This window comes from Elephas maximus, chromosome 26, assembly GCF_024166365.1.
Source record: "Elephas maximus indicus isolate mEleMax1 chromosome 26, mEleMax1 primary haplotype, whole genome shotgun sequence".
Taxonomy (NCBI): Eukaryota; Metazoa; Chordata; class Mammalia; order Proboscidea; family Elephantidae; genus Elephas; species Elephas maximus.
Window position 1 is genome coordinate 45,891,035 of NC_064844.1, and position 16,741 is coordinate 45,907,775.

Sequence of the window (16,741 nt, forward strand, 5' to 3'; positions counted from 1 at the left end):
CACAAAGAGAGTGTTGACACATTATGATAAATGTAACTAATGTCACTGAACAATATGTGTGGAAATTGTCAAATGGGAACCTGACTTGCTCTGTAAACTTTCATCAAAATCTCAATACAATATGTAAGAGGCGGAGCCAAGATGGTGGAATAGACAGATGGTTCCAGCGAGCCCTATTTACAACAAAGACAGAAAAAAACAAATGAAACAAGTATATTTGTGACAAGCTGGGAGCCTGAGCTTCAAAGGCAAGCTTAGAAAATGAACTGAGGGGCAGGGGAGAAAGAGACCGTTCAGAAGCGGAGAGGAGTTACTGGACCTGAATTGCCAGGAGCCCTCAGGCACCATTCCCAGAGCGGCGCTGGCAGCGGGCTGGTCCTAGCTTTGGGCCAGTTTCCTCAGGGAAAAGCAGCCAGCCGCACAGCCCACTCACACCTCCGGAATCTGAGGAGAAGGGCGCTCTCGGCAAAAGCTAAGTACTTGCATATGTTTTAATGCGCTCCGCCCCCCCCCCCCCAAACCGGCTTCAGCGGCTGAATTCCCTGGGCCTGAGATAGGCCCTTTTGAGCACCTAGAGCCATCCTCCCGGCCTTGGGGAAAGAAAAAATTTGCATTTGGGGGAAAAGATAATTTGTTAGCTCCACTAACTGGGGGAGCTCAGGACAGAAGCAGCTCCTGTCCAGGCATAAACCGTCCATGGACTTTGAGCACCTTTCCCTTCTGCATGGACCTGTGTGGGCCTATTTCGGGAGAATAGGCCCTCGTTGGCAGACTCCAACCATTTCAGCTGTGTGGCGGAGAGGTGGATGTTTGATGTTTGACATTGCTTTGCCTATTAAACAAGGTCCCCACCTACCCACATCAGGGACCTAAGGACTGGTAGCTCCACTCAGCTCACCCAGCCACCTGTGACAGGGGTCCAGAGATAACTGGTACCTCCCAGTTCTTACAACCAAAAACTTTGGGTGCCCATGGTCCCTCTGCAGAACCCACCAACCTGCATGCTGTAAGGAACAGGGATGCACTTTCCTCAGAGACACTCAGGGCTCGGTTCTCAGCCCCCTGCCTTGTTCAGAGAGTGACCCCTGCTACAATCAGATACCAGTAAATATGCCAATCACCCCTGCCCCTCTAAGACTGGAGGACAGAGCCTGTACCACACACTTGATGATCAGCTACCTGGAAACCTGAGCTGAATTCATGCAAGAAAACTGAATGGACTCCTAGACTGATACACCTGATACCAGCTCTAGCCATCTGGGGACAGGATGTCAGAGCTCCAAAGGCGAAAATAATCAAGCTAGCTCACTCAAGCAACCCATAGGGGTATACCAAAACAAAACAAAGCAAGAAGCTACGACATAGTAAGCAAGCATAAACTAATACAATAACTTACAGATGGCTCGGAGACAACAGTCAATAACAAGTCACATAAAGAAACAGGCCATGATCACCTCAACAGGCTCTCAAAACAAAGAATCCAGGGATCTAGATCAAAGTGCATTCCTGGAATTACCAGATGCAGAATACAAAAGTTTAATATACCGAACCCTTCAAGACATAAAGAAGGAAATGAGACAATATGCAGAACAAGCCAAGGAACACACAGATAAAGCAACTGAAGAAATTAGGAAGATTATTCAGGAACGTAATGAAAAGTTTAATAAGCTGGAAAAATCCATAGACAGGCAGCAATCAGAAATTCAGAAGATTAACAATAAAATTACAGAAGTAGACAACTAAATAGAAAGTCAGAGGAGCAGAATTAAGCAAGTAGAAGCTACAATTTCAGAACTCGAAGATAAATCACTTGGCACTAATATATTTGAAGAAAAATCAGATGAAAGAATTAAAAAAATGAAGAAACCTTAAGAATCATGTGGAAGTCTATCAGGAGAAATACCTACGAGTGATTGGAGTACCAGAACAGGGAGGGATAACGGAAAATACAGAGACAATTGTTGAAGATTTGTTGGCAGAAAACTTCCCTGGTATTGTGAAAGATGAGAAGATATCTCTCCAAGATGCTCATCAAACTCCACATAAGGTAGATGTTAAAAGAAAGTCACCAAGACATATTATAATCAACCTTGCCAAAACCAAAGATAAAGAGAGAATTATAAGAGCAGCAAGGGATAAATGAAAAGTCACCTACAAAGGAGAGCCAATAAGAATAAGCTCGGACTACTCGGCAGAAACCATGCAGGCAAGAAGGCAATGGGATGACATATTTAAAAAATTGAAGGAAAAAAATTGCCTGCCAAGAATCATATATCCAGCAAAACTGTCTCTTAAATATAAAGGTGAAGTTAAGACATTTCCAGATAAACACAAGTTTAGGTAATTTGTAAAAACCAAACCAAAACTGTAAGAAATACTAAAGGGAATTCTTTGGTTAGAAAATCAATAATGTCAGGTATCAACCCAAGACTAGAACACTGGGCAGAGCAACCAGAATTCAACCCAGAGAGGAAAATCCAAAAAAAACAAAGCAAGATTATAAAAAAAAAAGCTCAAAACAGGGTAACAGCGACGTTATTATATAAAAGAAGACTACATTAGACTAATAAAGAGGGACTAAGAAATGTAATCATACACCTTCATAAGAAGAGGCAGATACCACGATACGAAGAAATAAAAGTTAGGTTTCAATTTAGAAAAATAGGGGTAAATAATAAGGTAACCACAAAGGAGACAAACTATCCTACTCATCAAATAAAATACAAGGGAAAAATACAGACTCAGCAGAAACAAAATCAACAACAACAAATATGAGGGAAGGACAATATATAAAGATAATCTACTCAGCACATAAAATTAAGTGGGAAAAAGAAACTGTCAACAACACACAAAAAAAGAGATCAAAATGATAGCACTAAATTCATACCTATCCATAATTACCCTGAATGTAAATGGACTAAATGCACCAATAAAGAGACAGAGAGTGGCAGAATGGATTAAAAAATAAGATCCATCTATATGCTGCCGACAGTCTAAGGTGTGTCTCTTGTAGGCAGCGTATAGATGGATCTTATTTTTTAATCCATTCTGCCACTGTTTGTCTCTTAATTGGTGCATTTAGTCCATTTACATTCAGGGTAATTATGGATAGGTATGAATTTAGTGCTATCATTTTGATGTCTTTTTTTGTGTGTTGTTGACAGACACACCTTAGACTAAGAGACACAAACTAAAACTCAAAGGATGGAAAAAAAATATATCAAGCAAACAACAATCCAAAAAGAGCAGGAGTGACAATATTAATTTCTGACAAAATAGACTTTAAAGTTAAATCCATCGGAAAGGATAAGAAAGGACACTATATAATGATTAAAGGGACAATACACCAAGAAGATATAACCATATTAAATATGCACCCAATGACAGGTGTGCAAGATTCATAAAACAAACTCTATCAGCATTGAAAAGTGAGATAGGCAATGCCACAATAATAGTAGGAGACTTCAACACACCACTTTCAGCAAAGGACAGGACATCCAGAAAGAAGCTCAATAAAGACACGGAAGATCTAAATGCCACAGTCAACCAACTTGACCTCATAGACATATACAGAACACTCCACCCAACAGCAACCAAGTATACTTTCTTCTCTAGTGCACATGGAACATTCTCTAGAATAGACCACGTATTAGGTCATAAAGCAAGCCTTAGCAGAGTCCAAAACATTGAAATATTACAAAGCATCTTCTCTGACCATAAGGCCATAAAGGTCAAAATCAATAACAGGAAAAGAAATCAAACACTTGGAAACTGAACAATACCCTGCTCAAAAAAGACTGGGTTATGGAAGACATTAACGATGGAATAAAGAACTTCATAGAATCCAATGAGAATGAAAACACTTCGTATCAGAACCTTTGGGCCACAGCAAAAGCGGTGCTCGGAGGCCAATTTATATCAATAAATGCTCACATCCAAAAAGAAGAAAGGACCAAAATCAAAGAATTATCCCCAGAACTTGAACAAATAGAAAAAGAGCAACAAAAGAAACCATCAGGCACCAGAAGAAAACAAATAATAAAAATTAGAGCTGAACCAAATGAAATAGAGAACAGAAAAACAATTGAAAGAATTAACAAGACCAAAAGCAGTTTTTTTGAAAAAATCAACAAAATTGATAAACCACTGGCCAAACTGACAGAAGAAAAACAGGAAAGGAAGCACATAACCCGAATAAGAAATGAGATGGGCGATATTACAACAGACCCAACTGAAATTAAAAGAATCATATCCAATTACTATGAAAAATTGTACTCTAACAAATTTGAAAACCTAGAAGAAGTGGATGCATTCCTAGAAACACACTGCCTACCTAAACTAACACAAACAGTGGTAGAACAACTGAATAGACCCATAACAAAAGAAGAGATTGAAAAGGTTAAAAAAAAAAAAAAAAACTCCCAACAAAAAAAGCCCTGGTCCAGACGGCTTCACTGCAGAGTTCTACCAAACTTTCAGAGAAGAGTTAACACCACCACTGCTAAAGGTAGTTCAGAGCATAGAAAAGGACGGAATACTACCAAACTCATTCTATGAAGCCACCATATCCCTGATACCAAAACCAGGTAAAGACACCACAAGAAAAGAAAATCATAGACCTATATCCCTCATGAACGTAGATGTGAAAATCCTCAACAAAATTCTAGCCAATAGAATTCAACAACATATCGAAAAAATAATTACCCATGACCAAGTGGGATTCATACCAAGTATGCAGGGATGGTTCAACATTAGAAAAACAATTAATGTAATCCACCATATAAATAAAACAAAAGGTAAGAATCACATGATTTTCAATTGATGCAGAGAAGGCATTTGACAAAGTTCAACACCCATTCATGATAAAAACTCTTAGCAAAATAGGAATAGAAGGAAAATTCCTCAACATAATAAAGGGCATTTATACAAAGCCAACAGCCAACATCACCCTAAATAGAGAGAGCCTGAAAGCATTCCCACTGAGATCAGGAACCAAACAAGGATGTCCTTTATCACTGCTCTTATTCAACATTGTCTTGGAGGTCCTAGCCAGAGCAATTAGGCTACATAAAGAAATAAAGGACATCCAGATTGGCAAGGAAGAAGTCAAGGTATCTCTATTTGCAGATGACATGATCTTATACACAGGAAACCCTAAGGAATCCTCCAGAAAACTACTGAAACTAATAGAAGAGTTTAGCAGAGTATCAGGATACAAGATAAACATACAAAAATCAGTTGGATTCCTCTACGCCAACAAAAAGAACATCGAAGAGGAAATCACTAAATCAATGCCATTTACAGTAGCCCCCCAAAAGATAAAATACCTAGGAATAAATCTTACCAGAGATGTAAAAGACTTATACAAAGAAAACTACAGTACACTTCTGCAAGAAACCAAAAGAGACTTACATAAGTGGAAAAAACGTACCTTGCTCATGGATAGGAAGACTTAACGTTATAAAAGTGTCTATTCTACCAAAAGCAATCTATACATTTAATGCAATTCCGATCCAAATCCCAACAACATTCTTTAATGAGTTGGAGAAACAAATCACCAATTTCATATGGAAGGGAAAGAGGCCCTGGATAAATAAGGCATTACTGAAAAAGAACAAAGTGGGAGGCCTCACTCTACCTGATTTTAGAACCTATTAATACTGCCACAGTAGTCAAAACAGCCAATGGAACAGAACTCAGAATCCAGACATAAATCCTTCCGCATATGAGCAGTTCATATTTTACAAAGGCCCCAAAACGGTTAAATGGGGAAAAGACAGTCTTTTTAACAAATGGTGCTTCCATAACTGGATATCTATCTGCAAAAAAATGAAACAGGGCCCATACCTCACTCATGCACAAAAACGAGCTCAAAATGGATCAAAGACCTAAATATAAAATCTGAAATGATAAAGATCATGGAAGAAAAAATAGGGACAACGTTATGAGCCCTAATACATGGCATAAACTGTATACAAAACATTATTAAGAATGCAGAAGAAAAACTAGGTAACTGGGAGCTCCTAAAAATCAAGCACCTATGCTCATCCAAAGACTTCACCAAAACAGTAAAAAGACTACCTACAGAGTGGGAAAAAGTTTTTAGCTATGACATTTCCGATCAGCTCCTGATCTCTAAAATCTACATGATCCTGCAAAAACTCAACTGCGAAAAGACAAATAACCCAATTTAAAAATGGACAAAAGATAAGAATAGACACTTCACTAAAGAAGACATTCGGGTAGCTAACAGATTTATGAGGAAATGTTCACTATCATTACCCGTTAGAGAAATGCAGATCAAAACTACAATGAGATTTCATCTCACTCCAACGAGGCTGGCATTAATGCAAGAAACACAAAATAATAAATGTTGGAGAGGCTGTGGAGAGATTGGAACACTTCTGCACTGCTGGAGGGAATGTCAAATGGTACAACCACTTTGGAAATCGATTTGGCGCTTCCTTAAAAAGCTAGAAATAGAACTACCATACAATCCAGCAATCCCACTCCTTGGAATATATCCTAGAGAAATAAGAGCCTTTACACCAACAGATATGTGCAGACCCATGTTTATTGCAGCACTGTTTACAATAGCAAAAAGATGGAAGCAACCAAGGTGCCCATCAACGGATGAATGGATAAATAAATTATGGTATATTCACACAATGGAATACTACGCATTGATAAAGAACAATGAGGAATCTGTGAAATATTTCATAACATGGAGGAACCTGGAAGGCATTATGCTGAGTGAAATTAGTTGCAGAAGGACAAATATTGTATAAGACCACTATTATAAGAACTTGAGAAATAGTTTAAACTGGGAAGAAAACATTCTTTTGTGGTTACGAGAGGAGGGAGGGTGGGAGAGGGGCATTCACAAATTAGATAGTAGATAAGAACTACTTTAGGTGAAGGGAAAGACAACACACAATACAGGGGATGTCAGCACAACTGGACTAAACCAAAAGCAAAGAAGTTTCCTGAATAAACTGAATGCTTCGAAGGCCAGTGTAGCAGGGGCAGGGGTTTGGGTTCTACGATTTCAGGGGGCATCTAAGTCAATTGGCATAATAAAATCTGTTAAGAAAACATTCCGCATCCCACTTTGAAAAGTGGTGTCTGGGGTCTTAAATGCTAGCAAGCAGCCATTTAAGATGCATCAATTGGTCTCAACCCACCTGGATCAAAGGAGAATGAAGAACACCAAGGACACACAACAACTATGAGCCCCAGAGACAGAAAGGGCCACATGAACTAGAGACTACATCATCCTGAGACCAGAAGAACTAGATGGTGCCCGGCCACAACCGATGACTTCCCTGACAGGGAGCACAACAGAGAACCCCTGAGGGAGCAGGAGAGCAGTGGGATGCAGACCCCAAATTCTCATAAAAAGACCAGACTTAATGGTCTGACTGAGACTGGAAGGACCCCGGTGGTCATGGCCCCCAGACCTTCTGTTGGCCCAGGACAGGAACCATTCCTGAAGCCAACTCTTTAGACATGGATTGGACTGGACAATGGGTTGGAGAGGGGTGCTGGTGAGGAGTGCGCTTCTTGGATCAGGTGGACACTTGAGACTATGCTGGCATCTCCTGCCTGGAGGGGAGATGAGAGGGTAGAGGGGGTTAGAAGGTGGCAAAATGGACACGAAAAGAGAGAGTGGAGGGAGGGAGCGGGCTGTCTCATTAGGAGGAGAGTAATTGGAGGTATGTAGCAACGTGTATATAAGATTTTATGTGAGAAACTGACTTGATTTGTAAACTTTCACTTAAAGCACAATAAAAATTATATAAAAAAATATTAATTAAAAAAAAGTGTAAAAATGACATGGGGGTGGTGTCTGACCACCTCTGACTTCACAAGGAGGAAGGAGAATCAAGATCAGCAGCCCAAGGCTGATTGCCGTGTAGGGATGCATCCACCCTCCAAGGTTTTTACCTATCCCTACACCATCCCTCCCATGGCACTCTCTACTTCTCTGCTGGGTTCAGTAATTCATTGCTGTGGCCACACAGAACTCACAGACCATACTCGTGGTTATGGGGTTTGTTAGGGAAGTAACAGGAGCCCTGGTGGCACGGTGGTTAAAGTGCTAGGCTGCTAACTAAAAGGTCAGCGGTTCGAATCCACCCAGAAAACCCTTTGGGGCAGTTCTACTGTGTCCTGTGGGGTCACTACAAGCCAGAATCAACTTGACAGCAACGGGTTGTGTGGGTTGAGCAGGTTATACGATTCAGCTTCAGGAATACTCAGGGATCACAGTGTGTGAAACGTGTGGCTGTTGATGATCTGAAGTCTCTTCTTGTGGGGCAACACGTTCTGCTAACGCTCAGCCAGCCAGACCTCAGGCAGGTGGTCTGTGTGTGTGCACGCGCGTGTGCGCACCTGTGCTTCTGGCACGTATAGTTCTTCTGTAATAGGAAAGTGCTTCATTCATGTTGAGACCACGTTCATACAGCTTTTAAAGTCTAGAAAATGGAAAGTTATTGGCCAGAAATACAGTTGATAGAAATGTGCATTACTACACACCGTACCAAAAGCAAACCAAACCCGTTGTGATCAAGTGGATTTACTCATAGAAACCCTATAGGACAGAGTAGGACCGCCCTGTAGGGTTTCCAAGGAGTGGCCGGTGGATTCAAACTGCCGACTTTTTCGTTAGCAGCCTGAGCTCTTAACCACTGCGCCACATCCTGTGCAGAAAAGCACAAACAAACTAAGTCAATAATGATGAAGTGAAACTAACAATAACTTGTCATTTAAAAGTACGAATAGCAGCAAGTGAAGAGCAGCAGCAGCGGGGCAGCCCTGCTGGGAACCCCTGCTAAAGCAGGATCCTTAGGGGAAATCGGGGGTATCCCGGCTGTCCCTCCCTCTGTCCTTGTGCAGGCAGTGGCTTTGCAACCCTGCCAGATGATGCTTGGCTTCCAGACTTCTGGGAGAACACTGAATTCCAGTCCTTGGTTGTCTCTAACCACATGATGATTTTATTATATTAATACAGTAAAGTTCTATCTTTTGCAGACATCAGGCTCTACAGACAAAATGTGAGGTGACAGTCTTATACAGTGAAATTGCCCTGAATGCCAGTCAGTGCCCTGAGATGCCTTACCCTCAGATCCGCTGGGGTCTGGCCAGCACACTTCCTCCCATCCACCCCTCTCCTCTCCCTCTCTTTTCTCAAGCATACGTAGTCTGATGGCATGTTAATAATTAGGAATGTGGCCACCTTCTCATAAAAGCGGACTGTTGTTATTAGCTGACATCCAGTCAGCCTGTGGTGACCCCGTGCACAACAGAAGGAAACGCTGTCTGATCTGCACCATCCCCATGATGAGTTGGGATCGGACTGTTGTGATCCGTAGGGTTTTCACTGACTGGTTTTCAGTAGATCGCCAGGCCTCTCTTCGCAGTCTGTCAGTCTGGAGACTTCGCTGAAGCCTGTTCAGCATCATAGCAGCACACAAGCCCGCTCTGACGGACGGGTGGTGGCTGTGCTCGAGGTGCACTGACCAGGAACTGAACCCAGATCTCTGCGTAGAAGGTGAGGATTCTACCACTGAGCCACACTGCCCCTTGAAAGCTAACTAGTAGTGGCTTAAACAAAGAATGATGTTTGGCTTTCCAGGTACAAGAAGTCATGGAGGCACTTGAGGTTGGCATAGCTGCTCAGTGATACTGTTGGGCCCCCCGGCTTTTGCTCTCACTCTTTCCTGCCTCCTTGGCATATGGGTTCTCCTCCCCCTGTAGGCCGACTGCTGCTGCTGCAGGCGTCACATCTGCGTCCCAGGCAGGAGGAGAAAGCAAGAGCTGTCCTAGAATCCCACCCTCAGCAGACTGCTGCTTGTGTCCTATTGGCTAGAATTGGGCCACGTGGTCACCCTTAGCCTCTAGAGAGGTTGGGACAGCAGTGTTTAGCATTTACAGTCTAAAAAATAGTGGCCAGCAAGGGAGAAGGGGTTGCCAATGGGTATGGGTTAGTCCACCAGTAGCTACATTTCCTAAGCTAAATGGGCTCATGATGTAGTTTCTCTGCCCCATATTTTAGTAATCCTTCCTAATACACATTTTAGGTTACCCATAGGTAGGTAGCTCTTACCAGTTGCCATGGAGTTGCCTCTGACTCATAGTGACCCCAGGTGTGTCAGAGTAGAACTGTGCTCTACAGGGTTTTCAGTGGCCGATTTTTCAGAAGTAGGTCACCAGACTTTTCTTCTGAGGCACCTTTGAACGGACTTAAACACCAAACTTTCAGCTAGAGGAGCACGTTAACTATTCGTACCACCCAGGGACTTGACGTAACACCTGAACGTCCTCAGTAGTCCACACCTAGAGCATCTTTTGCTATAGAGCTAAGGAGAGAGCTTGCACACTTGGGTCCATTTGTAACCCTCCAGGAAACCACTCAGGGAGCTTCCAACCACACATCCCTGGGCAATTAGGTGGCTTTTGAAGGGATTGACTGATTCTGATGACATTTAACTCCTTATTTAAAGTTTGAAGATGCATATGGTTTGGTCAGTAGTCATGAAATAAAAAAACAATAAATATTTAAATTGGGTGCGACCAAAGTACAAGCCACTCTCAGTGGGAGAATGGTGGCCACTGGGAAGGTGGAAGGTGCACCTTTGGAAGCTGAGGTGTCTGAAAGAATCCAGGTACCTGCACTGTGGCCCCATGAGCCAGCATCCCCTCCCCCAGAGCTCACTGCTAAGATTCAGGCAAGGACAACTCCTGCCCAGCATGTTTGCCAGGAGCTGCTGCTCCTCCCCCTAAAGCACCCACTTGCCAGCCTTAAATTTTGCCAGCGTCATTTGCATGCCAATTTGCATGCCTTTACCCGGATGCTTTAGTCTGATGGTTGGTGGTGCAGAGCACGAACAGCAGCTTCATTGTCGAGGGCTTGTCATGCCCAGCTGCTTTGTGCCACTTTCAGCTGCTTCCCCAGCCATGGGCCAAGGCTTAGCCCAGGCAAAATGAAGACACACATACTTGCCTTTTCATTATTTCTCTTCCTGAGAAGAGAATCTTGAGTCAGTTTATACAAATTACAATGCAGATTTCCACTGCAGACTTTATTACAGTGTCTTGTCAGAATGTCGGTACAAAATTACATTTCATAATAAATGCACATAGCAAGGAAGATTACAACGAGTGCCTCAGGAAACATCTCTTTCCTCGGGGATCAGCTGGGCCACTGGAAGCGTCTGTGCAGAGGGAGGCATGTAGTGTACAGTCGCTCTGTGCTATATGTCTGAACCCCTATTGACACTGTTTAATAGCACGTTCGGAAAAGAAACATGTGGATGCGGCCCTGAAATCTGTGCGTGTTAAGTTTCCTCACATTTTGTATAAAATGAAGTGCCTGCTATTTTTCATAAGCAGTGCAGTTTGTCAGCTCAAAGATATTAAAGGAATAAACAAGCACTACTGGGTTTGGGACGACCTAATCCCAGCAGAATGCAGCCCAGCCTCCTCAGAGGGGTGTGACACAGTACAGGTGGCACATACGCCATAGTAGAGATGGTGAAGAGGGGGTCATGGACTGGCAGGAGGGTCCCCGAAGTCAAGACTGCTGCTTCTGTTGTCTTGATGTCCCATCCTTACATGCCAGTAGAATAGTTACGAACAAGAATAATTTACTCCAAACTTAGCAAGAGGAAATGAGGTACAGAGAATGAACTCTTTGACCAAGACTCCATGGCAGGCCAGAAGAGGGACATAACCTCCTTCGGAACCTACTCTCTGAGGGTCAGCTTTTCCTGAAGCTTTGGGAGCACAGTAGGGATTACAAGCAAAATAGCTCCTAGGTCATAGAAACACTGGCAAACATGGGCGAGATGAAATTGACCATGTCTCTTCAGCGCAGGATTTCTCAGAACCTTTATATAAGAGTGTGTGTTATGGCTCTCCAGGGGGCTAGATATGTAACCTTTCCCAGGAATACTGTTCCCAGTTGCCTTTTTTCCTGAATACGGTCTCACAGGGCTTATACTTCACATGGCCAGACAGAGAAACATCATTAGAGGGTCTCCTATGGGGTTGGCTCTACAGTTTCTCTTGGAAAACCCAGGTCAGCTGGTCACAAACAATAATTGTTCATTTTTGTCTATATAGCATATCACAGAATATAGAGTACCTTCTCGTATCGTAACTCATTTAATCCAACAATCCTAAAAGGACATTTGATTATCCTCATTTTGTGGATGAGGAAGGTGAGGTCCAGAGAGGCTGAGCCATTTTTCCAGGACACTAGCATCTTCTGACTCAATCCAGTGTGCTTCTGAGCCCACCACAGAGCACTCAGACCCTACTAAGGCACTAGAACAAAGTCACTTAAAAAAGACCTTCTTTGGGGAAAGGAATTGGAAGTCATACGGGACCCCTCTGGGCACATGACGCCAGCCCGGCCTACTTCGGTGGACCACTCTGCTAGCTGTGCGCACAGCAGATCCTCTGGGAGTGGCTGTGGTCTGCCCTGGGAGGCATTGACAGGGAGGCTAGTTTCACTGGCAGAAATCGTCCCCAATCCTATTCCTTAGAAAGGCCTATGAAGACTCCTATTCACCCAGCCTACTGGATTCACTGGAGCTGTGTACATATCATGGATCTGGGTCTTATCTTTGAAGCTGAAGTGACTCCTTCCCCAGCCCCACACTCATACCTGCACAAGCATAATATCCCCATTTATACCCACATACACATACTTCTACATGCAGCTAAATACACAGTGACATGCACAAATATGTATGCGCATTCATACATGGGCCACACACAGATGCACCCATACACGTGTTCCCATCAGTACACACTCATCCACCTAACTGCCCTGTTCTGACCATTGAGAAGCATGGTAGCTGGGAATCACCAAGGTTACTTGGGCATTTTGTATAAGAACGTGGTCTACCTGGGTAGGTAGTTATTGTTTTTGTCTGATATCACCATATGCCTCCAAAGAGGACCTGAAGTGGAAACCACAGATATGTATGTACCACAGATGTAGAGGAGAAAAAACTTGAGGGAGAAAGGAAGGTGGGGGAGATAGTGGCAGCAGAAATACTGCAAGGAGCTCAGCATTTAGCTCTGAGTCTCCTGACGGCCACAAGGAAAGGAAACACCAAGATGGTCCCAGGTAAGAAGCTCCCGGGTTTGCGTGGCGAGCCATACTTTGCTAGCACTTGATCAAAGTCATGCAGCAAGCCAGGGCCCATGGTCAGGGTTAGAACCCGGGGTTTCTTTGGGCCAGTATGCAAACAGGCATATGAAATGTCTTGGCAGGCAGGGTGTTAAAATGGCAGTGTGACCGGTGAGGCAGAGACATGCTTCGCATGGTAATTTGTGACACGGATTGTCACAGACAGCCAAAGTGTGATGCCCACCTTGTCTGGCTCAGCTGTGGCTGAAACCATCCTGGAGAGTTTGGGCAAAGCAGCCAGGGCCCGTGGCTGCTGAGGATGTGATTTGGCATAAGACAGAGTCTGGAGCACCCAGCAGAATTGTGGTAGACACAGCTCCTAGACAGCCCCAGGAGCCCTGGAACCTCAGGAGCCCCATCTGCTCTCATGCTGAGCAATGCCTGGTCATCCCAGCCACTTCCCAAGACTCCTGGACCATGAGCATCCCTTATGGGAAGGAGAATGCCCATCATTCTGGCTCTGGCAGATTACATGAGTGCCACCCAAGTGTGGTCACTTATTCTTAGCTCTGGTGGTGTGGTTGCAGAAGCTTCCCAGAGAAGCAGCACCTTGGGCCATGCCCTTTAAGGCTACCCTAGCTGGATATGCTCCAAAGCTGCCAGGCCATAGAGGTCTTCTTTTACTTCCTTGACAGAAAGGCCATGATTTAGCATCAGAGAAGGTGTTGAGTTCTCGTGACTTAAAGAATCAATATATAATCCTTCTGCACTATACCTCATGATGTTGCAGACTTGCTGTGAGACCTTGGACAAGTCACTTCCCTTCTGTGAAGCTATGGTTGACAAACCATCTGCAAAGTGGAGATGGTATTCCCAGACATGCAGTCCACTCCCTCATTTCTTGCTAAAGGTTACCCTTGTCTTGGTTACCTAGCCTCTCTGCATCTCTTATCCTCTCATCTTCCACCTGTTTTTCCTGATGTCATTCACATGTGCCCCTTCCTCTCCAGCCTGCTCTTTTCTACCCATACCTCCTTGCCCATTTCCTAGACCCTTGCAGCAGGTTCCTTGTCTCTCTTGCCTTTGTCCCATTCTCTATGCTTCAGCAAGATGATCTTTCCAAAGCCCAAACTACAAGGGAGACCCAAACCCATTATCTGCCTTGGATCCCCTTTGAGCACTTGTCCTCTCCCCAACAACTCTACAAATAATCACAGTCCATTGGTCCTGAAACATTTTTGGTTTTGGGAAGATAATGTGTGGCTTCACACCACAGGTTCTTTGCTGAAAGCATTCCTTTCATCTTTAACAGATGTTAGGTGCTGTCGAGTCCGTTCCGACTCATAGTGACCTTATGTACGACAGAACGAAACACTGCCCGGTCCTTCACCATCCTCACAGTCGTTGTTATGCTTGAGCCCACTGTTGCAGCCACTGTGTCAGTCCATCTCATTGAGGGTCGTCCTCTCTTTCACTGACTCTCTACTTTACCAAGCATGATGTTCTTCTCCAGGGACTGATCCCTCCTGATGACATGTCCGAAGTGTGTGAGCTATAACAGAGAGTCTTCTGCATTTACCCATGAATTTACCATTTCGGGAACTCTTAATTTCTTCCTAGTTTCCATTGGTATCTTTTCCCTTCAGCCTGAACGACTTCCTTCAACATTCCTTATAGTGAAGTTCTGCAAGCCATAAATTGTTTTCGTGCTTTCATTTATCTAAAAGTGTTCTTATTTTGCTTAGACTTTTGAAGAATATTTTCACTGGATTTAGAATTCTGAGCCAATACTTTTTTTCTTTCAGCACTTTAGTTTTGTCGTGCCAATGTTTTCTGGCCTCCATTATTTCTGATGTCAGCTGTCATCCCTATCATTGTTCCCCTGTATGTAATGTGTCGTTTTTCTCTGGTAGCTGCTTTTATAATTTTATGTGTCTACTTGAGCATAATTGTTAGCTATTTTAAAATACTCGTCTGCTACTTTCAACATTTGAGTCATCTCAGAGTTGGCCTCCATGAATTCCCCTTTTTTCTTGAGAATGGCTCACATTTCCCTCTTACTTCAAATGTCTAGAAATTTGGGGTTGTGTCCTAGATATTGTGCTTGAGATTGTGGATTCTGTTTGCTCCTCCAAAGAGAACAGAAGTAATCACCTTTGCTTTAGCAAGCAGTTAAATTGGCTGGACTAGAATTCTCACCTCTTTTCACTGTGGTAGGCAGCAGTCGAAAGTTTTTTTTTTTTTTTTTTAGGTAAGCTTCTTGGGGTTTGCTTGGGCCAGTCAGAGATTTGGGCAGCATTTATATGCAGAATTTGGGGTGGCCTCTCTTTGACTTTCTCATTTCCAGGATTTTCCACTTCACTTTCCAACTGCTGTGATAGCTTTGCAGTCTGTCCTCTGATTTCTCAACCAGTAAAACTGTGTTTTCTTTTGAAGTTTTAATCAGCCCTCAGTTTCAACTGGGACCTGCTTTCAGGCATAAACAGGAACATCACCCAGTGCTGTTCCCTTCTTTCAGGTGTTGGCTTCACTCCAGTTTCTACCTGCTTTTGGTGATTTTCCAGTCCCTTCAGATAGTTGTTATATTTGTTTTATTTACACTATTTAAATTATACTATTTATAATAGTAGAGGAGTCCCCGTAGCACCATGGTTAAGCACTCGGCTGCTAACTGAAAGGTTGGTGGTTCTAATCCACTGGCCACTCCGTGGGAGAAAGCTGTGACATTCTGCTTCCATGAAGATTACAGCCTTGAAAACCCTATGGGGCAGTTCTGCTCTGTCCTATAGGGTCTCTATGAGTCAGAATCGACTCAGTGGCAATGGGTGTTTTGTTTTGTTTATAATAGTAACCCACAAGATGTTTATTCTGATATGAGCTCCGCCATTACCAGAAGCAAAACTCCCCCATTCCCTTCATCTGGGATGTTTCTCCCCACCCCTTCCATCCTCCGCTATTCCCCTCCCTTCACTGACTGGAAAGTTAGTATTTATTTAAGGCCATACATAGCTTCCCCACTTTTCCTCAAGAAATAAGTCAAAAGCAAGGTCTTTCTCCCCTGCACCCCCAGGGCTCCTCTAACTGTAGTAGTTTTTTTCATCTGTCAGGAACCACAGTTCTGTATGCGTATCTTGGCTCCATAAGGTATTTTGTCCATAAGGTTGCAAGCTCCTTATGAGGAGAGGGCATGGTTTGTTCTGCTCTGTGTTTAGCACACAGTAGGCACTCAAGAATGAGTAAGTGGATGAGTGTTAATTGCTTGCACTGTTTGTCAGAAAGGAACTGCCCAGGGAAGACTAACGACCACCTTCTCACTGCAGATCTGGCCTTCCTGGGAGAGATAGGCTCCAGCTGGCAGTATTGTGGGGCCAGCTGCTCTGTGCCTTGTGTCTGGAAAAATAGATGTCAAGTAGCTAGAAGTTTCAGCTGGTAGCCGAGGCCCAGCCAAAGCCAGCTTAAAAGTTTTTTTTTAATCTCTTCTGGCTTTAGAGAGCTGTGCTTTTTTTTTTTTTTCCTGTTAAAATGCAAATGAACTTCCTCTTAAGAGGGCTCTGCTGATCTGTTATAGCTAATGACCATAAGATTCTGACAATATGG

The 16,741-nt window shown here is 43.4% G+C and overlaps 1 protein-coding gene across 1 annotated transcript in view; it reads left to right on the forward strand.

Annotated features, from left to right (window-relative positions):
• Positions 1-16,741, forward strand: part of RAB6B (RAB6B, member RAS oncogene family) — a 72,003-nt gene that overhangs the window by 35,503 nt on the left and 19,759 nt on the right. The gene's annotated exons all lie outside the window — the stretch shown is intronic.